We start from the raw sequence: 23,188 nt of genomic DNA, 5'->3' as shown, positions 1-23,188 counted from the left end.
CAGGCAGAGATGAGGAAATTGTTGGGAACAGGAGCAAAGGTGACCCTTGTTATGCTTTAGCAAAGAGACTGGCCACATTTTGCCCTTACCCTAGAGATCTGTGGAACTTTGAACTTGAGAAAGATGATGTAGGGTACCTGGCAGAATAAATTTCTAAGTGGCAAAGCATTCAAGAGGAAGCACAGCATAAAAGTTTGGGAAATTTGCAGCCTGATGATGTGATAGAAAAGTAAAACCCATATTCTGGGGAGAAATTCAAGCTGGCTGCAGAAATTTACATAAGTAATGAGGAGCCAAATATGAATCACCAAGACAATGGGGAAAATGTTGCCAGAGCATGTTAGAGACCTTTGTGGCAGCCCCTCCCATCACAGGCCCAGAGGCCTGGGAGGAAAATATGATCTTGTGGGCCAGGCCCAGGGACATTCTGCTGTGTGCAGCCTAGGGACTTTATGCCCTGCATCCCAGCTGCTCTAGCCATGGCTAAAAGGGGTCAAGGTACAACTTGGGCCATAGCTTCAATGGGTGCAAGGCCCAAGCCTCTGCAGCTTCTACGTGTTATTGTGCCTGCAGGTACACAGAAGTCAACAATTGAGGTTTGGGAACCTTCTCCTAGATTTCAGAGGCTGTTTGGAAATACCTGGATATCCAGACAAAGGTGTGCTGCAGGGGTGGAGCAGTCATGGAGAACCTGTGCTAGGGCAGTGCAGAAGGGAAATGTGGGGTCAGGGCACCCACACAGCATCCCCACTGGGGCACTGCCTAGTGGAGTTGTGAGAAGAGGGTTATTATTCTCCAGAGCCCAGAATGGTAGGTCCACATACAGCTTGCATTGTGCACCTGGAAAAGCTGCAAGCCCTTAATGCCAGTCAGTGAAAGCAGCTGGGGTGGGAGCTGTACCCTGCCACAGCTGTTTAGCTGCCCAAGGCCATGGGAGCCCCCCTCCTACATCGGTGTGACATGGATGTGAGGCATGAAGTCACAAGAGATCATTTCAGAGCTTTAAGATTTGACTGCCTCATTGGATTTCAGACTTGCATGGGGCCTGTAGCCCCTTGGTTTTGGCCAACTTCTCCCATTTGGAATAAATGTATTTACCTAATACCTGGACCCCCATTGTATCTAGGAAGTAACTAACTTGCTTTTGATTTCACAGGCTTATAGGCAGATGGGACTTGCCTTGTCTCAGATAAGACTTTGGACTGTGGACTTTTGAGTTAATGCTGACATGAGTTAAGATTTGGGAGACTGTTGGGAAGGCATGATTGGTTTTGAAAAGGAGAACTTGAGATTTGGGAGGGGTCAGGGTAGAATGATATGGTATGCCTGCATCCCCACCAAAATCTTGAATTTTAGCTTCCATAATTCCCACATGTCATGGAAGGGGCCCAGTGGGAGGTAATTGAATCATGGGGTGGGTCTTTCCCATGCTGTTTTCATGATAATGAATAAGTCTGATGACATCTGATGGTTTTATTAAGAGGAGTTCCCCTGCACATGCTCTCTCTCTTGCCTGCTGCCACGTAAGACTTGACTTTGCTCCTTCTTTGCCTTCTGCCATGATTGTAAGGCCTCCCCAGCTACGTGGAACTGAGTCCATTAAACCTCTTTTCCTTTATAAATTGTATTATAAATGCACATGGTTATTCATGGCAGCATTTTTAAAACTGTGAAGTAACAGAAACAAATACCCATGCATAGGAGACTGATTGAAGAAACTGTGGTATAACCACAAGCTGGAGGGTCAATGAAGAGAATCTCTATGAATAAAAATATGGAATGATTTCCAGGGTATATTGTTAATTAAAAATATATAAAATGTAAAAGAATATAGTACATTTCATTTTGTGTGAGAAAGAAGAAGAAATAAAAATGTATCTTCTTTTTTTTTTTTTTTTGTGATTGGTTCAGTTTTCTTTTCTTTTTTTTTTTTTTTTTTTTTTTTTTTTTTTTTTTTTTTTTTTAATTATACTTTAGGGTTTTAGGGTACATGTGCACAATGTGCAGGTTTGTTACATATGTATCCATGTGCCATGTTGATTTCCTGCACCCATTAACTCGTCATTTAGCATTAGGTGTATCTCCTAATGCTGTCCCTCCCCCCTCCCCCCACCCCACAACTGTCCCCGGAGCGTGATGTTCCCCTTCCTGTGTCCATGAGTTCTCATTGTTCAATTCCCACCTATGAGTGAGAACATGCGGTGTTTGGTTTTTTGTCCTTGCGATAGTTTACTGAGAATGATGGTTTCCAGTTTCATCCATGTCCCTACAAAGGACACGAACTCATCATTTTTTATGGCTGCATAGTATTCCATGGTGTATATGTGCCACATTTTCTTAATCCAGTCTATCGTTGTTGGACATTTGGGTTGGTTCCAAGTCTTTGCTATTGTGAATAGTGCCGCAATAAACATACGTGTGCATGTGTCTTTATAGCAGCATGATTTATAGTCCTTTGGGTATATACCCAGTAATGGGATGGCTGGGTCAAATGGTATTTCTAGTTCTAGATCCCTGAGGAATCGCCACACTGACTTCCACAATGGTTGAACTAGTTTACAGTCCCACCAACAGTGTAAAAGTGTTCCTATTTCTCCACATCCTCTCCAGCACCTGTTGTTTCCTGATTTTTTAATGATGGCCATTCTAACTGGTGTGAGATGGTATCTCACTGTGGTTTTGATTTGCATTTCTCTGATGGCCAGTGATGAGGAGCATTTCTTCATGTGTTTTTTGGCTGCATAAATGTCTTCTTTTGAGAAGTGTCTGTTCATGTCCTCTGCCCACTTTTTGATGGGGTTGTTTGTTTTTTTCTTGTAAATTTGTTTGAGTTCATTGTAGATTCTGGATATTAGCCCTTTGTCAGATGAGTAGGTTGCAAAAATTTTCTCCCATTGTGTAGGTTGCCTGTTCACTCTGATGATAGTTTCTTTTGCTGTGCAGAAGTTCTTTAGTTTAATGAGATCCCATTTGTCGATTTTGGCTTTTGTTGCCATTGCTTTTGGTGTTTTAGACATGAAGTCCTTGCCCACGCCGATGTCCTGAATGGTATTGCCTAGGTTTTCTTGTAGGATTTTAATGGTTTTAGGTCTAACATATAAGTCTTTAATCCATCTTGAATTAATTTTTGTATAAGGTGTAAGGAAGGGATCCAGTTGCAGCTTTCTACATATGGCTAGCCAGTTTTCCCAGCACCATTTATTAAATAGGGAATCCTTTCCCCATTTCTATCTGATCTTTATCTTCTTATTGTACAAAAAGAAACATAGGAATGGTGGAATATAATAAAAAGGACAGGAGATGAGAATGGATTAGAAGGCATGGGGAGAGTGGCACTTCTCTGAGTATGCCTCTGTGTCTTTAGAATCATGTTAATGTTTCTTACCATTTATGTTATATATATATGATTTTCTTGTACTATTTATGCAGGTTTTAAAAGCCTGAAATCATTTCAAAATAAACGCAAAAAATCACACACAAAGCATTCTTTTTGAAGTCAGAATTATGTCAAGACTGTCTGTTTTCATTGCTACCATTCTATTTTGTACTAGAAGTCCTAATGTGTGCAATAAGAACAAAATACATAATAGCATTACTTTTGGAAAAAAATCACATATTTGCAGATATTGTGTTTGTCTACTGAAAAATCAAAACAGAATCTGGTGACACACAAGTAGTTCTTTTAAAAGAGTAAATCAGAATGAATTTACAAAAGTCCTCAGCTTTTCTAGGCACTATCAACAAAGAGAACATATGAGGAAGATGGGGGAAGATACTAGGTTGAAGGGATTTGAGGAGTGGATGGGAAGCAGGTTATAGAGACTATGTGTGCAAGCAATTCTTTAGAAAATTTTGCGTGTAAAGAAGAGCAATGGTTGACAGGATATATAAGGGTGTAGTTTCTTCTCTCCTCTTCCTCCTCTTAGTCTTCTTCATGACAAGATATATTATAGCATTTTTGTATGCTGCTGGAAATAATAAAGTAGAGGGAAAAAGATTGATGTTGCTGGAGAATTATGGCAGCCAAAGTCCCTGTGAAAGTATTGGGGAAAACTTTAGCAAAGCACAGGTCACTTCTTTAATTGTAAGAAAGGGAAACTGTGGAATATGTGTGCACATGGGCAAATATTTACAGATCTGGTGGTAAAAAGACAAGGAAGTATTGTGCAGTATGAGGCAAGGCCAACATCTGGGACCAAGAGTGGGGTGGGAAATTTGTGGAGAAAAGTGAACATGTAAAAGTCTTCTTACAAGACTGCAAATCAAATTTACTGTAGTAACAAATAGAATTGCTAGGGAGTTGAGATTCTATTTGCAATATGTGAATATAAATTAAAAGGAAAACCTTTTTTTTTCTGGTTATTTGAATTTCTCTAGAAATATTAAGCTGTTTGGGTGAGGGACAGATATGGTAAATGGTTGCTTTGTCTCCAGTGTGGCAGTTTTTCCAGGTGGGTATAATGGAGGGAGAGAAGTGGCAAGGGAATTGACGGTGTTTGCAGAAATATAGTGTTGGAGCATGTCATCTAAGTGGGATAAGGAGAAACGTAAATGGAGGATAAATCTCTAGGAAAAGAAAAAAAGTGACAGGTATGGTGGATTAGAAATCAGGTTGGGGTTGAAACATTTTAAAGTGGTAGTAGTTAAGCCAGTGTGCTAGCAGTAGAGAGGCTGTACAATTGTTAGTGATGACAACGTCCCACCATGGTGTAACTATGAGAGTGGTGGGTTGAAGTTAAGTCAAGTTACAAAAGAAGGGAGTCAAGAATTTGAGTGTCTTAGGGTGTTCCAGAAGGTTTCCATTCATAGGTTCATATTACGTAAAATGATAAAAGGAGTTGGGGTGGAGAGGAAGGTTCTGAGTCAGGAGTAAGGTGGTATAGCAAGGTGGCATAGTCTCAAAATAGGAGGTTTGTAAGAGTGTGGATATACAATGGATTGGACATGCCAATGGGAAAGAAGGAGAGCCACCTGCCCACCACAAACATGAGGCTTGAGGCAAGAATATCCTTTCCTGGCACTTTCTAGTGAGATGAACCTGGTAGTGCCAGACAGTGGGTGCAGGAATGTGGATGCAGTGCACCGTGTGTGAGCTGAAGCAGGGCGAGGCATTGCCTCACTCAGGAAGTGCAAGGGGTCAGGGAGTTCCCTTTCCTAGTTCAAGAAAGGGGTGACAGACAGCACCTGGAAAATTGGGTCACTCCCACCCTAATACTGCACTTTTCCAACGCGCTTAAAAAACAGCACTCCAGGAGATTATATCCCACACCTGACTCGGAGGGTCCCATGCCCATGGAGTCTTGCTGATTGCTAGCACAGCAGTCTGAGATCAAAACTGCAAGGCGGCATCGAGGCTGCGGGAGGGGGGCCTGCCATTGCCCAGGCTTGATTAGGTAAACAAAGAAGCCCAGAAGCTCGAAATGGTTGGAGCCCTCCACAGCTCAAGGAGGCCTGCTTGCCTCTGTAGGCTCCACCTCTGGGGGCAGGGCACAGACAAACAAAAAGACAGCAGTAACCTCTGCAGACTTAAATGTCCCTGTCTGACAACTTTGAAGAGAGTAGTGGTTCTCCCAGCACACGGCTACAGATCTGAGAATGGGCAGACCGCCTCCTCAAGTGGATCCCTGACCCCTGAGCAGCCAAACTGGGAGGCACCACCCAGTAGGGGCAGACTGAGACCTCACATGGCCGGGTACTCCTCTGAGACAAAACTTCCAGAGGAACAATCAGGCAGCAGCATTTGTGGGTCACCAATATCCGCTGTTCTACAGCCACCGCTGCTGATACCCAGGCAAACAGGGTTTGGAGTGGACCGCTAGCAAACTCCAACAGACCTGCAGCTGAGGGCCTGTCTGTTAGAAGGAAAGCTAACAAACAGAAAGGACATCCACACCAAAAACCATCCGTGTGTCACTACCATCAAAGACCAAAAGTAGATAAAACCACAAAAATGGGGGAAAAACAGAGCAGAAAAACTGGAAACTCTAAAAAGCAGAGGGCCTCTCCTCCTCCAAAGGAACAAGGCTTCTCACCAGCAACGGAACAAAGCTGGACAGAGAATGACTTTCACAAGTTGAGAGAAGAAGGCTTCAGATGATCAAACGACTCCAAGCTACAGGAGTAAATTCAAACCAATGGCAAAGAAGTTAAAAACCTTGAGAAAAAATTAGACGAATGGATAACTAGAATAACCAATGCAGAGAAGTCCTTAAAGGAGCTGATGGAGCTGAAAGCAAGGCTCGAGAACTACGTGAAGAATGCAGAACCTTCAGGAGCCAATGCAATCAACTGGAAGAAAAGGTATCAGTGATGGAAGATGAAATGAATGAAATGAAGTGAGAAGGGAAGTTCAGAGAAAAAAGAATAAAAAGAAATGAACAAAACCTCCAAGAAATATGGGACTAAGTGAAAAGACAAAATCTACGTCTGATTGGTGTACCTAAAAGTGACAGGGAGAATGGAACCAAGTTGGAAAACACTCTGCGGGATATTATCCAGGAGAACTTCCCCAATCTAGCAAGGCAGGCCAACATTCAGATTCAGGAAATACAGAGAACACCACAAAGATACTCCTCGAGAAGAGCAACTCCTAGACACATAATTGTCAGATTCACCAAAGTTGAAATGAAGGAAAATATGTTAAGGGCAGCCAGAGAGAAAGGTTGGGTTACCCACAAAGGGAAGCCCATCAGACTAACAGCTAATTTCTCAGCAGAAACTCTACAAGCCAGAGGAGAGTGGGGGCCAATACTCAACATTCTTTCTTTTTTTTTTTTTTTTAACTTTTGTAAATTATACTTTAGGTTTTAGGGTACATGTGCACAATGTGCAGGTTTGTTACATATGTATCCATGTGCCATGTTGATTTCCTGCACCCATTAACTCGTCATTTAGCATTAGGTATATCTCCTAATGCTGTCCCTCCCCTCTCCCCCCACCCCACAACAGTCCCCGGAGTGTGATGTTCCCCTTCCTGTGTCCATGAGTTCTCATTGTTCAATTCCCACCTATGAGTGAGAACATGTGGTGTTTGGTTTTTTGTCCTTGTGATAGTTTACTGAGAATGATGGTTTCCAGTTTCATCCATGTCCCTACAAAGGACACGAACTCATCATTTTTTATGGCTGCATAGTATTCCATGGTGTATATGTGCCACATTTTCTTAATCCAGTCTATTATTGTTGGACATTTGGGTTGGTTCCAACTCTTTGCTATTGTGAATAGTGCCGCAATAAACATACGTGTGCATGTGTCTTTATAGCAGCATGATTTATAGTCCTTTGGGTATATACCCAGTAATGGGATGGCTGGGTCAAGTGGTATTTCTAGTTCTAGATCGCTGAGGAATCACCACACTGACTTCCACAATGGTTGAACTAGTTTACAGTCCCACCAACAGTGTAAAAGTGTTCCTATTTCTCCACATCCTCTCCAGCACCTGTTCTTTCCTGCTTTTTTAATGATGGCCATTCTAACTGGTGTGAGATGGTATCTCACTGTGGTTTTGATTTGCATTTCTCTGATGGCCAGTGATGATGAGCATTTCTTCATGTGACTTTTGGCTGCATAAGTGTCTTCTTTTGAGAATTGTTTGTTCATGTCCTTGCCCACTTTTTGATGGGGTTGTTTGTTTTTTTCTTGTAAATTTGTTTGAGTTCATTGTAGATTTTGGATATTAGCCCTTTGTCCGATGAGTAGGTTGCAAAAATTTTCTCCCATTCTGTAGGTTGCCTGTTGACTCTGATGGTAGTTTCTTTTGCTGTGCAGAAGCTCTTTATTTTAATGAGATCCCATTTGTCGATTTTGGCTTTTGTTGCCATTGCTTTTGGTGTTTTAGACATGAAGTCCTTGCCCACGCCGATGTCCTGAATGGTATTGCCTAGGTTTTCTTGTAGGATTTTAATGGTTTTAGGTTTAACATTTAAGTCTTTAATCCATCTTGAATTAATTTTTGTATAAGGTGTAAGGAAGGGATCCAGTTTCAGCTTTCTACATATGGCTAGCCAGTTTTCCCAGCACCATTTATTAAATAGGGAATCCTTTCCCCATTTCTTGTTTTTGTCAGGTTTGTCAAAGATCAGATCATTGTAGATATGCGGCATCATTTCTGAGGGCTCTGTTCTGTTCCATTGATCTATGTCTCTGTTGTGGTATCAGTACCATGCTGTTTTGGTTACTGTAGCCTTGTAGTATAGTTTAAAGTCAGGTAGTGTGATACCTCCAGCTTTGTTCTTTTGGCTTAGGATTGACTTGGCGATGCGGGCTCTTTTTTGGTTCCATATGAACTTTAAAGTAGTTTTTTCCAATTCTTTGAAGAAAGTCATTGGTAGCTTGATGGGGATGGCATTGAATCTACAAATTACCTTGGGCAGTATGGCCATTTTCTCGATATTGATTTTTCCAACCCATGAGCATGGAATGTTCTTCCATTTGTTTGTATCCTCTTTTATTTCATTGAGCAGTGGTTTGTAGTTCTCCTTGAAGAGGTCCTTCACATCCCTTGTAGGTTGGATTCCTAGGTATTTAATTCACTTTGAAGCAATTGTGAATGGGAGTTCACTTATGATTTGGCTCTCTGTTTGTCTGTGATTGGTGTACAAGAATGCCTGTGATTTTTGTACATTGATTTTGTATCCTGAGACTTTCCTGAAGTTGCTAATCAGCTTAAGGAGATTTTGGGCTGAGACAATGGGGTTTTCTAGATATACAATCATGTCATCTGCCAACAGGGACAATTTGACTTCCCCTTTTCCTAATTGAATACCCTTTATTTCCTTCTCCTGCCTGATTGCTCTGGCCAGAACTTCCAGCACTATGTTGAATAGGAGTGGTGAGAGGGTCATCCATGTCTTGTGCCAGTTATCAGAGGGAATGCTTCCAGTTTTTGCCCATTCAGTGTGATATTGGCTGTGGGTTTCTCGTGGATAGCTCTTATTATTTTGAGATACGTCCCATCAATACCTAATTTATCGAGAGTTTTTAGCGTGAAGGTTTGTTGAATTTTGTCAAAGGCCTTTTCTGCATCTATTGAGATAATCATGTGGTTTTTGTCTTTGGTTCTGTTTATATGCTGGATTACATTTATTGATTTGCGTATGTTGAACCAGCCTTGCATCCCAGGGATGAAGCCCACTTGATTATGGTGGATAAGCTTTTTGATGTGCTGCTGGATTCGGTTTGCCAGTATTTTATTGAGGATATTTGCATCAATGTTCATCAAGGATATTGGTCTGAAATTCTCTTTTTTGGTTGTGTCTCTGCCAGGCTTTGGTATCAGGACAATGCTGGCTTCATAAAATGTGTTAGGGAGGATTCCCTCTTTTTCTATCGATTGGAATAGTTTCAGAAGGAATGGTACCAGTTCCTCCTTGTACCTCTGGTAGAATTCAGCTGTGAATCCATGAGGTCCTGGACTCTTTTTGGTTGGTAAGCTATTGATTATTGCCACAATTTCAGAACCTGTTATTGGTCTATTCAGAGATTCAACTTCTTCCTGATTTAGTCTTGGGAGGGTGTATTTGTTGAGGAATTTATCCATTTCTTCTAGATTTTCTGGTTTATTTGCATAGAGGTATTTGTAGTATTCTGTCATGGTAGACTGTATTTCTGTGGGATGGGTGGTGATATCCCCTTTTTCATTTTTTATTGCATCTATTTGATTCTACTCTCTTTTCTTCTTTATTAGTCTTACTAACAGTCTATCAATTTTGTTGATTTTTCAAAAAACCAGCTCCTGGATTCATTAATTTTTTGAAGGGTTTTTTGTGTCGCTATCTCCTTCAGTTCTGCTCTGATTTTAGTTATTTCTTGCCTTCTGCTAGCTTTTGAATGTGTTTGGTCTTGCTTTTCTAGTTCTTTTAATTGTGATGTTAGGGTGTCAATTTTGGATATTTCCTGCTTTCTCTTGTGGGCATTTAGTGCTATAAATTTCCCTCTACACACTGCTTTGAACGTGTCCCAGAGATTCTGGTATGTTGTCTCTTTGTTCTCGTTGGTTTCAAAAAACATCTTTATTTCTGCCTTCATTCCATTATGTACCCAATAATCATTCAGGAGCAGGCTTTTCAGTTTCCATGTAGTTGAGCAGTTTTGATTGAGTTTCTTAATCCTGAGTTCTAGTTTGGTTGCACTGTGGTCTGAGAGACAGTTTGTTATAATTTCTGTTCTTTTACATTTGCTGAGGAGAGCTTTACTTCCAACTATGTGGTCAATTTTGGAATAGGTGTGGTGTGGTGCTGAAAAAAATGTATGTTCTGTTGATTTGGGGTGGAGAGTTCTGTAGATGTCTATTAGGTCCCCTTTATGTAGAGCTGAGTTCAATTCCTGGATATCCTTGTTAACTTTCTGTCTCATTGATCTGTCTAATGTTGACAGTGGGGTGTTAAAATCTCCCATTATTGTTGTGTGGGAATTTAAGTCCCTTTGTAGGTCACTCAGGACTTGCTTTATGAATCTGGGTGCTCCTGTGTTGGGTGCATATATATTTAGGATAGTTAGCTCTTCTTGTTGAATTGATCCCTTTACCATTATGTAATGGCCTTCTTTGTCTGTTTTGATATTTGTTGGTTTAAAGTCTATTTTATCAGAGAGTAGGATTGCAACCCCTGCCTTTTTTTGTTTTCCAGTTTCTTGATAGGTCTTCCTCCATCCCTTTATTTTGAGTCTATGTGTGTCTCTGCACGTGAGATGGGTTTCCTGAATACAGCACACTGATGGGTCCTGACTCCTTATGCAGTTTGCCAGACTGTGTCTTTTAATTGGAGCATTTAGACCATTTACTTTTGACGTTAATATTGTTATATGTGAATCTGATCCTGTCATTATGATGTTAGTTGGTTATTTTGCTCATTAGTTGATGCAGTTTCTTCCTAGCCTCGATGGTCTTTACAATTTGGCATGTTTTTGCAGTGGCTGGTACCGGTTTTTCCTTTCCATGTTTAGTGCTACCTTCAGGAGCTCTTTCAGGGCAGGCCTGGTGGTGACAAAATCACTCAGCGTTTGCTTGTCTGTAAAGTATTTTATTTCTCCTTCACTTATGAAGCTTAGTTTGGCTGGATATGAAATTCTGGGTTGAAAATTCTTTTCTTTAAGAATGTTGAATATCGGCCCCCACTCTCCTCTGGCTTGTAGAGTTTCTGCCAAGAGATCAGCTGTTAGTCTGATGGGCTTCCCTTTGTGGGTAACCCTACCTATCTCTCTGGCTGCCCTTAACATTTTTTCCTTCATTTCAACTTTGGTGAATCTGACAATTATGTGTCTTGGAGTTGCTCTTCTCGAGGAGTATCTTTGTGGTGTTCTCTGTATTTCCTGAATCTGAATGTTGGCCTGCCTTGCTAGATTGGGGAAGTTCTTCTGGATAATATCTTGCAGAGTGTTTTCCAACTTGGTTCCATTCTCCCCATCATTTTCAGGTACACCAATCAGACGTAGGTTTGGTCTTTTCACATAGTCCCAAATTTCTTGGAGGCTTTGTTCATTTCTTTTTATTCTTTTTTCTCTAAACTTCCCTTCTCTCTTCATTTCATTCATTTCATCTTCCATCAGCGATACCCTTTCTTCCAGTTGATCGCATCTGCTACTGAGGCTTCTGCAATCTTCGCGTAGTTCTCGAAACTTGGCTTTCAGCTCCATCAGCTCCTTTAAGCCCTTCTCTCCATTGGTTATTCTAGTTATCCATTCTTCTAATTTTTTTTCAAAGTTTTTAACTTCTTTGCTATTGTTTTGAATTTCCTGTCGTAGCTCAGAGTAGTTTGATCATCTGAAGCCTTCTTCTCTCAACTCGTCAAAGTCATCCTCCATCCAGCTTTGTTCCGTTGCTGGTGAGGAACTGCGTTCCTTTGGAGGAGGATAGGTGCTCTGCATTTTAGAGTTTCCAGTTTTTCTGCTCTGTTTTTTCCCCATCTTTGTGGTTTTATCTACTTTTTGTCTTTGATGATGATGATGTACAGATGGGTTTTTGGTGTGGATGTCCTTTCTGTTTGTTAGTTTTCCTTCTACCAGACAGGTCCCTCAGCTGCAGGTCTGTTGGAGTTTACTAGCAGTCCACTCCAGACCCTGTTTGGCTGGGTGTCAGCAGCGGTGGCTGCATAATAGTGGATTTTCGTGAGACCACAAATTCAGCTGTCTGATAGTTCCTCTGGAAGTTTTGTCTCAGAGGAGTACCCGGCCGAGTGAGGTGTCAGTCTGTCCCTACTTGCGGGGTGCCTCCCAGTTAGGCTGCTCAGGGGTGAAGGACCCACTTTAGGGGTTCTCAGATCTCCAGCTGCGTCTTGGGAGAACCACTACTCCCTTCAAAGCTGTCAGTCAGACAGGGACATTTAAGTCTGTGGAGGTTCTTGCTGAGTTTTTGTTTGTCTATGCCCTGCCCACAGAGGTGGAGCCTACAGAGGCAGGCAGGCCTCCTTGAGCTGTGGTGGGCTCCACCCAGTTCGAGCTTCTTGACTGCTTTGTTTACCTAAGCAAGCCTGGGCAATGGCGGGCGCCCGTCCCCCAGCCTCGCTGCCGCCTTGCAGCTTGATCTCAGACTGCTGTGCTAGCAATCAGTGAGACTCCATGGGCATAGGAACCTCCGAGCCAGGTGCGGGACACAATCTCCTAGTGTGCCATTTTCCAGGCCCGTTGGAAAAGCACAGTATTAGGATGGAACTGACCTGATATTCCAGGTGCCGTCTGTTACCCCTTTCTTGGACTAGGAAAGGGAACTCCCTGACCCCTTGCACTTCCTGAGTGAGGCAATGCCTCGCCCTGCTTAGGCTCGCACACAGTGCACTTTACCGACTGTCCTGCACCCACTGTTTGGCACTCCCTAGTGAGATGAAACCGGTACCTCAAGCAGAAATGCAGAAATCACCCGTCTTCTGTGTCACTCGGGCTGGGAGCTGTAGACTGGAGCAGTTCCTATTTGGCCATCTTGGCTCCACCCTCCCTCAACATTCTTAAAGAAAAGAATTTTCAACCCAGAATTTTATATCCAGCCAAACAAGGTTAATAAGTGAAGGAGAAATAAAATATTTTACAGACAAGCAAATGCTGAGACATTTGGTCACCACCAGACCTGCCCTAAATGAGCTCCTGAAGGAAGCACTAAATATGGAAAGGAACAACTGGTACCAGCCAGTTGCATACAAACAGAACCAAAGACAAAAACACGTGATTATCCCAACAGTTGCAGAAAAGGCCTTTGACAAAATTCAACAACCCTTCATGCTAAAAACTCAATAAATTAGGTATTGATGGGACGTATGTCGAAATAATAAGAGCTATCTATGAAAAACCCACAGCGAATATCATACTGAATGGGCAAAAACAAAGCATTCCCTTTGAAAACTGGCCCAAGGGAGGGATGCCCTCTCTCATTACTCCTATTCAACATAGTGTTGGAAGTTCTGGCCAGAGCAATCAGGCAGGAGAAGGAAATAAAGGGTATTCAATTAGGAAAAGAGGAAGTCACATTGTCTCTGTTTGCAGATGACATGATTGTATATCTAGAAAACCCCATTGTCTCAACCGAAAATCTCCTTAAGCTGATAAGCAACTTCAGCAAAGTCTCAGGATACAAAATCAATGTACAAAAATCACAAGCATTCTTATACGCCAATAACAGACAAACAGAGGGCCAAATCATGAGTGAACTCCCATTTACAATTACTTCAAAGAGAATAAAATACCTAGGAATCCAACTTACAAGGGACGTGAAGGACCTCTTCAAGGAGAACTACAAACCACTGCTCAATGAAATAAAAGAGGATACAAACAAATGGAAGAACATTCCATGCTCACGAGTAGGAAGAATCAATATCGTGAAAATGGCCATACTGCCCAAGGTAATTTATAGATTCAATGCCATCCCCATCAAGCTACCAATGACTTTCCTCATAGAATTGGAAAAAATTATAAAGTTCATATGGAACCAAAAAAGAGCCCGCATCGCCAAGTCAATCCTAAGCCAAAAGAACAAATCTGGAGGCATCACGCTACCTGACTTCAAACTATACTACAAAGCTACAGTAACCAAAACAGCATGGTACTGGTACCAAAACAGAGATATAGATCAATGGAACAGAACAGAGCCCTCAGAAATAATGCCACATATCAACAACCATCTGATCTTTGACAAACCTGACAAAAACAAGCAATGAGGAAATGATTCCCTATTTAATAAATGGTGCTGGGAAAACTGGCTAGCCATATGTAGAAAGCTGAAACTGGATGCCTTCCTTACACCTTATTCAAAAATTAATTCAAGATTGGTTAAAGACTTACATGTTAGACCTAGAACCATAAAAACCCTAGAATAAAACCTAGGTAATACTTTTCAGGACATAGGCATGCGCAAGGACTTCATGTCTAAAACACCAAAAGCAATGGTAACAAAAGCCAAAATTGACAAATGTGATCTCATTAAACTTAAGAGCTTCTGCACAGCAAAAGAAACTACCATCAGAGTGAACAGGCAACCTATAAAATGGGAGAAAATTTTCGCAACCCACTCATCTGACAAACGGCTAATATCCAGAATCTACAATGAACTCAAACAAATTTACAAGAAAAAAACAACCCCATCAAGAAGTGGGCGAAGGATATGAACAGACACTTCTCCAAAGAAGACATTTATGCAGCCAAAAAATACATGGAAAAATGCTCGTCATCACTGGCCATGAGAGAAATGCAAATCAAAACCACAATGAGATACCATCTCACTCCAGTTAGAATGGCCATCATTAAAAAGTCAGGAAACAACGTGTGCTGGAGAGGATGTGGAGAAATAAGAACACTTTTACACTGTGGGTGGGACTGTAAACTAGTTCAACCATTGTGGAAGTCAGTGTGGCAATTCCTCAGGGATCTAGAATTAGAAATACAATTTGACCCAGCCATCCCATTACTGGGTATATACCCAAAGGATTATAAATCATGCTGCTATAAAGACACATGCACACGTATGTTTATTGTGGCACTATTCACAATAGCAAAGACTTGGAACCAAGCCAAATGTCCAACAATGATAGACTGGATTAAGAAAATGTGGCACATATACACCATGGAATACTATGCAGCCATAAAAAATGATGAGTTCATGTCCTTTTTAGGGACATGGATGAAACGGGACACCATCATTCTCAGCAAACTATCGCAAGGTCAAAAAACCAAACACTGCATGTTTTCACTCATAGGTGGGAATTGAACAATGAGAACACATGGACACAGGAAGGGGAACATCAGATACCAGGGACCGTTGTGGGGTGAGGGGAGGGGGGAGGAATAGCATTAGGAGATACACCTAATGCTAAATGATGAGTTAATGGGCACAGCACACCAACATGGCACATGGGTAAATATGTAACAAACTTGCACATTGTGCACATGTAACCTAAATCTTAAAGTATAATTATAATAAAATTAAAAAGAAAAAAAGAGTATCCTTTCCTGGGAAGGTGATCCATGGATGCTTTGTTTTCATGGCAGGACCAGATTTTGATTAAATGAAAAGTTGGAGGAATCTTTTTTTTTTTTCTTTTTTTTGAGACGGAGTCTCGCCCTTTCACCCAGGCTGGAGTGCAGTGGCGCAGTCTCGGCTCACTGCAGTCTCCGCCCCCCGGGGTTCACGCCACTCTCCTGCCTCAGCCTCCCACGTAGCTGAGACTACAGGTGCCTGCCACCTCGCGTGGCTAATTTTTTGTATTTTCAGTAGAGACGGGGTTTCACCGTGTTAGCTAGGATGGTGTCGATCTCCTGACCTTGTGATCGGCCCACCTCGGCCTCCCAAAGTGCTGGGATTACAGGCGTGAGCCACCACGCCTGGCCAAGTTGGAGGAATCATTCTAAGAATAGTTTGTAGATGTAGCTTATTCCCACCATAAATTCCATAGGTAAGAGGAAAGCTTTCGGTGGAAAGGGACCAAAGGGGGATTTATTCAGATGAGGATACGCTAAGCAGTATAAGTGTAACAGTTTTGGTAAAAGTAACCAGGGAGGCTCATTCAGGGATTTAAAAATATATGATTTGTGCTGATCATTTTCTAAAGGAGCATGAATTTGATCTATAGTATTTGGGTGCAAGAAACAATGTTTATCTTATTTCTCTTCTTTAAATTTTACTTGGTTCTGAATCTGGTAATAAATAATATTTAAAGCATGTTTGGGGGTTTCCTTCTTCCCAGTGGGGTTATCCAATAATGGGAGGCTTCTTATGCTGTTCAGGAAGTCCCTGAGGGCCTCTAGGCTCCGTGTCTTATTGTTGCTGATAAACTGCTCTTGTCTAAACTATGTTCCATTTGAAGTCATGCAATTATTCTTCTTAAAAATCTATTTGTTTCACTCCCAGTTCTGCCATGTGAAGTTTAAACATGGACCTCTTAGGCTTGTTTTTCCCGGTTTAGTCCCCAGAAATCCACCTTCCATCTTCATGAGAAAATCTTAGCATCTCCTGGAGTACTGGGTGGGGGAGGGGGCACTGGTCTCTACCATTGGAAGAACCTACTTTGATTTTAATTCTCCATTTCTTTACAAAAGCCTTCTCACCTTGAAATCGGAAAAACCCACATTTTTAACTGCTTATTGCCATGACTGTAAACTTCAGAAACAAATACCTCCCTTCTCTCCAGGGATATGTTATGTCTGGAGGATAAAATCACTGCTTGCCTACTAGATAGAAGTAGAGAAAAGAGACTTCACATTTTTCTATGATGAGGCTGTAGTAATGTTTTCCTGTTAGATTATTTTCATCTGTTTTTTAGAGTTTAGTGGACCCTCAGATTTAGTCCTGGGCTCTGAATGCATTACCTGTGGCATTGAAGCTTTCAGGGTAGCTGCTCCCTTTGCTTTTAAGGGTTCATGTGATTAGATTGAGACAGTGATGAGAGGCACTGCTCCCTTAAACAGGGTGGGTTGAAACGGCTTCGATATCTAGCCTCCATCCCTGAGAAGCAGCACTGTATGTAGAACTGCAGAAACAGGAAAGACTACCCCAAAACAGGACTCTGGGAGTTCTCCACCAATATGCAAATCAGTTAACACCAAAGAGTTGCTTTCACAGTCACACCGTCATGGTGCCCAGAGTAATCATTTCCGTTCCCACCATTCGGTGGGTGTGAGAACTGGGCTCGTTTTAAAACATATGACTAATGAGCATGTATCCGGATGGTACATCTGGTATTGATAGAACTGATCTGAAAAGATGGCAATGCAACTGAGACCTGGGAACACAGCTGATGGGCAACTCACTGAGCCTGGGTAGCTTTCTGCTTGTGGGGGTTGGTGGTGGGAAGGAAAGGTTTTCAGTGTCTCCTGTTTCATTCAGAGTATTTTCTTTTTTGAGAGCATTTAGTTGAAAGATTTCCAGGCAAGTTAGTTAACAGATTCATCTTGGAAAACTGAAGCCTTCAGTTCTCTGAAAAATACAAATAAGTTAACACTCAAATTGTTTTGGGTAGAAGCAGCCTATGGTTATTCCACTTGATGCCCACTAGCACTTTGTCTTGATTTCACTTAGGAAGTAGCCACATGAGCATAAGGAATCTTGGCTCCCAGAAAAAAATGAATAAAGTACATACATGAAAAGGAATACAAGCTCAATCATTCATTTTAAAAATTAAGAATAGGAAATGTAGGACTCTATCTGATCAACATAACATACAACAAAAATGTACTTTAATTCTCTGCTATATGTGATTTAAATAAGAGAGGATAGAGTGAAAGTTTTATAATAAAAGAGAACCAAAGAGAACTAGCAAATAAGCGGGGGAAAGCAAGACAAAAGCAATAAATTACACTTACCACAAAATAATACCATGGATTATTCTTTTATTTACATTTTTCTTCCTTTGCCATTTGCCTCTTTTTTTTTGGCTGATTTCCATTTTTACTAGTTTGCTTGGAGACCTAAATCTGAACAAAATAAATTTTTTTTGTAGTATGAACTAAAAGGAATGTTACTTTTCCTTTCCTACATTATTTGATTTTAAATTTATATGATTTTTAAGGTTGTATCCTGATTTATAGAATTACTGAGAATCTTTCTAGAAATGGGCTATCTCCTATATCATATCTCTCTGTTATGATTTTCAGTTACTACCATAACAACTTATGTAGTAAGTTGATTAAACAATACAAATTTAGTATCTTATAGTTCTGAAGGTCAGAAATTCAATTCTGTTCTCAGGCTAAAATCCTATTATCTGGGATAATATCAAGGTGTTGCCAGTTCCAAGTCCATGTTATTTTCTGAAGGCTTTAGGAGAAAACCTGTTTTCTATTCCAATTTCTAGAGGCCACCCACATTCCTTGGGTTGTGGCCCCTTCTTCCACCTTCAAAGCCAGCAACATCACTGTATTAGTCTGTTCTCACACTGCTAATAAAGATATACCTGACACTGGGCAATTTATAAAGGAAAGAGGTTTAATTGACTCGCAGTTCAGCATGGCTGGGGAGGCCTCGGGAAGCAAACATGTCTTTATTCATGTGGTGGCAGCAAGTAGAAGTGCAGAGAAAAGTTGGGGGGAAGCCCCTTATAAAACCATCAGATCTCCCGAGAACTCACTCACTATCACGAGAATGGCATGGAGGTAACAGCCCCCATGATTCAATTACCTCCCATCAGGACCCTCCCAGACATGTGGAGATTATGGTAACTACAGTTCAAGATGAGATTTGGGTGGGGATATAGCCAAACCATATCATACTGTCCCTGGCCCCTTCCAAATCTCATGTCCTCACATTTCAAAACACCATCATGCCCTTTCAGCAGTCCCCCAAAGTCTTAAGTCATTCCAGCATTAACTCAAAAGTCCACAGTCCAAAGTCTCATCTGAGACCAGGCAAGCCCCTTTTGCCTATGAGTCTGTAAAATCAAAATCAAGTTAGTTACTTCATAGATACAATGGGAGTACAGGCATTGGGTAAATATACCCATTTGAAATGGGAGAAATTGGCCAAAACAAAGGGGGTACAGGCCCCATACAACTCTAAAATTCAATACGGAAGTCATTAAACCTTAAAGCTCTAAAATGATCTTCTGTGACTCCATGTCTGACATCCATGTCATGCTGATGCAAGAGGTGGGTGCCCATGGCTTTGGACAGCTCTGCTCCTGTGGCTTTGCAGGGTACAGTCCCCTTCTGGCTGCTTTCATGGGCTGGCATTGAGTGTCTCTGGTTTTCCAGGTGCACAGTGCAAGCTGTCTGTGGATCTGTCCTTCTGGGCTCTGGAGGATGGTAACCCTCTTCTCACAGCTCCACTAGGCAGTGCCCCAGTGGGGACTCTGTGGGGGCTCTGACCCCCACATTTCTTTTCCACGTTGCCTTAGCAGAGGTTCTCCATGAGAGTTCCACCCCTGCAGCAAACTTCTGCCTGGACATCCAGGCATTTGCATACATCCTCTCAAATCAAGTTAGAGGTTCCCAAACCTCATTTCTTGACTTCTGTTTACCCACCGGCTCAATGCTACATGAAAGCTGCCAAGGTTTGGGGCTGGCATCCTTTGAAGCCATGACCTAAGTTGTACCTTGGCCCCTTTTAGTCATGGATTGAGTAGCTGGGATGCAGGGCACAAAGTCCCTAGGCTGCATACAGCAGGGGGACCCTGGGCCTGGCCTACGAAACTGTTTTTCCCCCTAAGCCTCTGGGCCTGTGATACGACAGGCTGTCACGAAGGTCTCTAAGATGCCCTGGAGACATTTTCCCCCTTGTCTTGGTGATTTATATATGGCTCCTCATTACTTATGCAAATTTCTGCAGCCTGCTTGAATTTGTCTCCAGAAAATGGGGTTTTCTTTTCTATCATATTGTTAGGCTGCAAATTTTCCAAACTTTTATGCTGTGCTTACTCTTGAGTGCTTTGCCACTTAGAAATTTCTTCTGCCAGATACCCTAAATCATCTCTCTCAAGTTCAAAGTTCCACAGATCTCTAGGGCATGGGCAAATGCCACCAGTCTCTTTGTTAAAGCATAACAAGGGTCACATTTGCACCAGTTCCCAACAATTTCTTCATCTCCATCTGAGACCGCCTCTGCCTCGACTTTATTGTCCATATCACTATCAACATTTAGGTCAAAGCCATTCAACAAGTCTCTGGGAAGTTCCAAACTTTCCCGTATCTTTCTGTTTTCTTCTGAGCCCTCCAAATCTCTAGGAAGTTTCCAACTTTCCTACGTTATTCTGTCTTCTTTTGAGCCCTCCAAACTATTCTAACCTCTGCCTGTTACCCAGTTCCAAAGTTGCTTCCACATTTTCAGGTATCTTTACAGCAGTACCCCTACCTCATACCAGTTTTCTATTAATGTGTTCTCATGCTGCTAATAAAGACATACCTGAAAATGGGCAATTTATAAAGAAAGGAGTTTGAACTGACTCTCAGTTCAGCATGGCTGGGGAGGCCTCAGGAAGCAAACATGTCCTTCTTCAGATGGTGGTTGCAAGTAGAAGTGCAGAGCAAAGGCAGGGGTGCAAGCGCCTTATTAAACCATCAGATCTCCTGAGAACTCACTCACTATCATGAGAACAGCATGGAGGTATCCACCCCATGATTCAGTTACCTCCCGCCGGGTCCCTCCCATGATATGAGGGGATTATGAGAACTACAATTCATGATGAGATTCGGATGGAGATACAGCAAACCATATAAATCTTATCCCTCTGGCCCTTTTTTCATAGGCCCATCTCTCTCTTACCAGAGCAAGGAGAGGTCCTCTGCTTTTCAGGGCTCATGTGATTAGATTGAGTTTACTTGAATAATCTGGGTGAGTCTCTCCATCTCAAAGCCAGCTAGTTAGCAACATTAATTGCTTTTGTAACTTTAGTTCCCATTGCCATGCAACATAATACATTCATAGGTTCCAGGAATTAGGATGTGGACTTTTCAGCAGAGCTGTTATTATGGGTAGACCATTATTATGCCTACCACAACTTCCCTTTTCTTAAAATAATTAGATAATTTCCCCTTTTGGTCTCAGAACATCTGCTGTGTCTACAAGGATTTGTCTATGAGGTACGTTGAATGAGGACATTCCAGCCTTAAAAGCGATTGACTATTATTTTATGGAGAACTCATTTCTCCCAGCCAAAATTCCCTACATGTTTTTAAAAATTATTCTTAAATTTTTGGTCTACTTGAGGCATAGTAAATATGATGTATATCTTATTTTGTTAAGTGTTTTTTAGTGTTTGTTATCTAATTATTTTTGGAGTTAGCCTCTCTCTGTGTTTAGACAGAGGCAGGAAGAGGGAATATCAATTATGAGGAGATAGATTTAATCTAAATTTCTGACTTTGAGCTCCTGATTGTACAATGTGTGTCACTCTGCTGAGAGAAAAAAAATTTGTTAAAGAACTCATTGTTATCATTTGAATATAACCTAATCTTTCCATGTAAATCTGTTAATATTAGTGATTTTGTTGACATTATCTCTGGTTCAGAATTTACTTGAGATTTTTAATGTTTTTGACCCCAGTCATAATAAACATAAAAGTGGAAATTACCTTTCCATTTGTCTCTTTTTGTATTTTCTTCTCCTGCATCACATTCATCCCTACCCTGGTGTTGTGGTTTGGCTCTGTTCCCCTGACAAATGTCATCTTGAATTGTGGCTCCCATAATTCCCTCATGTTGTGGTACAGTCTCAGTGGGAGATAAGGGGGCAGTTTCCACCATACTGTTCTTTTGACAGTGAATAAGTTTCAGGAGAGCTCATGGTTTCTGAGGGGAAACCCTTTTCCCTTGGCTTTCCTTCTGTCTCGCTGCCACTATGTGAGAAGCATCTTTTGCGTTCTGTCATGATTGTGAGGCCTCCCTAGCCATGTGGAACTGTGAGTCCATTAAACCTATTTTTCTTCGCAGTCTCAGGTATGTCTTTATCAGCAGAATGAAAATGGACTAATACATCTGGAGAACGCAGGCTGACTGCTATAGGGAAGCCAGCTCTTTCTGTTAAAACTCTAGGATATTGTTTGACTTTGCCTTCCTGTCTCTATCTCAGTACCCACCAACAGTATTCTGTTTGATACATGAAAATTAGATACAGTCATGTGCCATATAATGACATTTCAGTCAATGATGGGTGGCACATACGACTGTGGTCCTTTAAGATTAGAATGCCACATTTTTACTGTACCTCTTCTATATTTAGATACACAGATGCTTAGCATTGTGTTATAGTTGCCTACAGTATTCATTACAGTAACATGCTGTAGCCTAGGAGCAATAAGCTCTACCCTCTATATAGGTGAGTAGTAAGCTATGCCATCTAGGTTTATATAAGTATATTCTGTGATATTCACACAAGTACAAAATCTCCTAATGATATATTTTGCAGAATGTATCCCCATCTGCAGCACAAGATGATACATCAGAAAGGGTAGTTAATTCTGTCCAAGGACTGATGTCAATATGCTTCTCTAGCTCAATCACTGTGAAGAGTATAATTATTCTTCCCACTTCATGCACATTACAACCTGGTCTCTGTAGAATCAGTAAATAAGCTCCTTTCATCTGTTCTGCAGTAAATGGCCCATGTTAGAGATATACTTTTATAGTGCTGTTTGACTGTGGCCAAAGTATTTACAGAGGTGGAAAAATAGATGATTTTTTCAAATGCCAGAATTCTTACATTACAACTTCTGAAGGTCTCAGTGCTTTGTAATCAGATTTCTGAAAAGGTTGGGCATGGAAGACTGTCCTTCAGAGATAATTCTTCTCTGATTCCGATCTTCAAGTCCATCTCTCTTTCTTGTTCCTAGATATTATCTTGGGTGGATTCGGTAGTTTTTCAGTCACTTTTGAATTTTGGAGTTGTCTTACATTAAATGTACATTACAGCTTCACCTCATGTAATTAAAAGCTTCTTGCCTCTCTCTAGCACAGGCCCTACTTAGGCTTTTACCAAGCAGCACAAGGGAAGGAGCACAGGTGGTCTGTTTATTTACTCTCCACTTTTTCTTCCCATTTGTGGTTGGTAGGTACAGAGGGAAAGCAGATTAGAAGGAAAAATACACAGTCTTAATTGTATCACTCAAATGCCTATGCTGTCTCTTACAGGCACTTTGGTTGGTTATTTTGACACTTTCCCATTGTGGACTTCTACACTGGGCCTTTTCCTAGTAGCTAACAACCTGTCCTCCCAAAACTCCCCAACTGCTACTCCTGGCCCTTGCTCTCTAAGTAACACTTTGGACAGACTCACATTCAGTCAATA

The sequence above is a fragment of the Symphalangus syndactylus genome, chromosome 11, assembly GCF_028878055.3.
Source record: "Symphalangus syndactylus isolate Jambi chromosome 11, NHGRI_mSymSyn1-v2.1_pri, whole genome shotgun sequence".
Lineage (NCBI taxonomy): Eukaryota > Metazoa > Chordata > Mammalia > Primates > Hylobatidae > Symphalangus > Symphalangus syndactylus.
Note: the sequence above shows the minus strand (reverse complement) of the source record.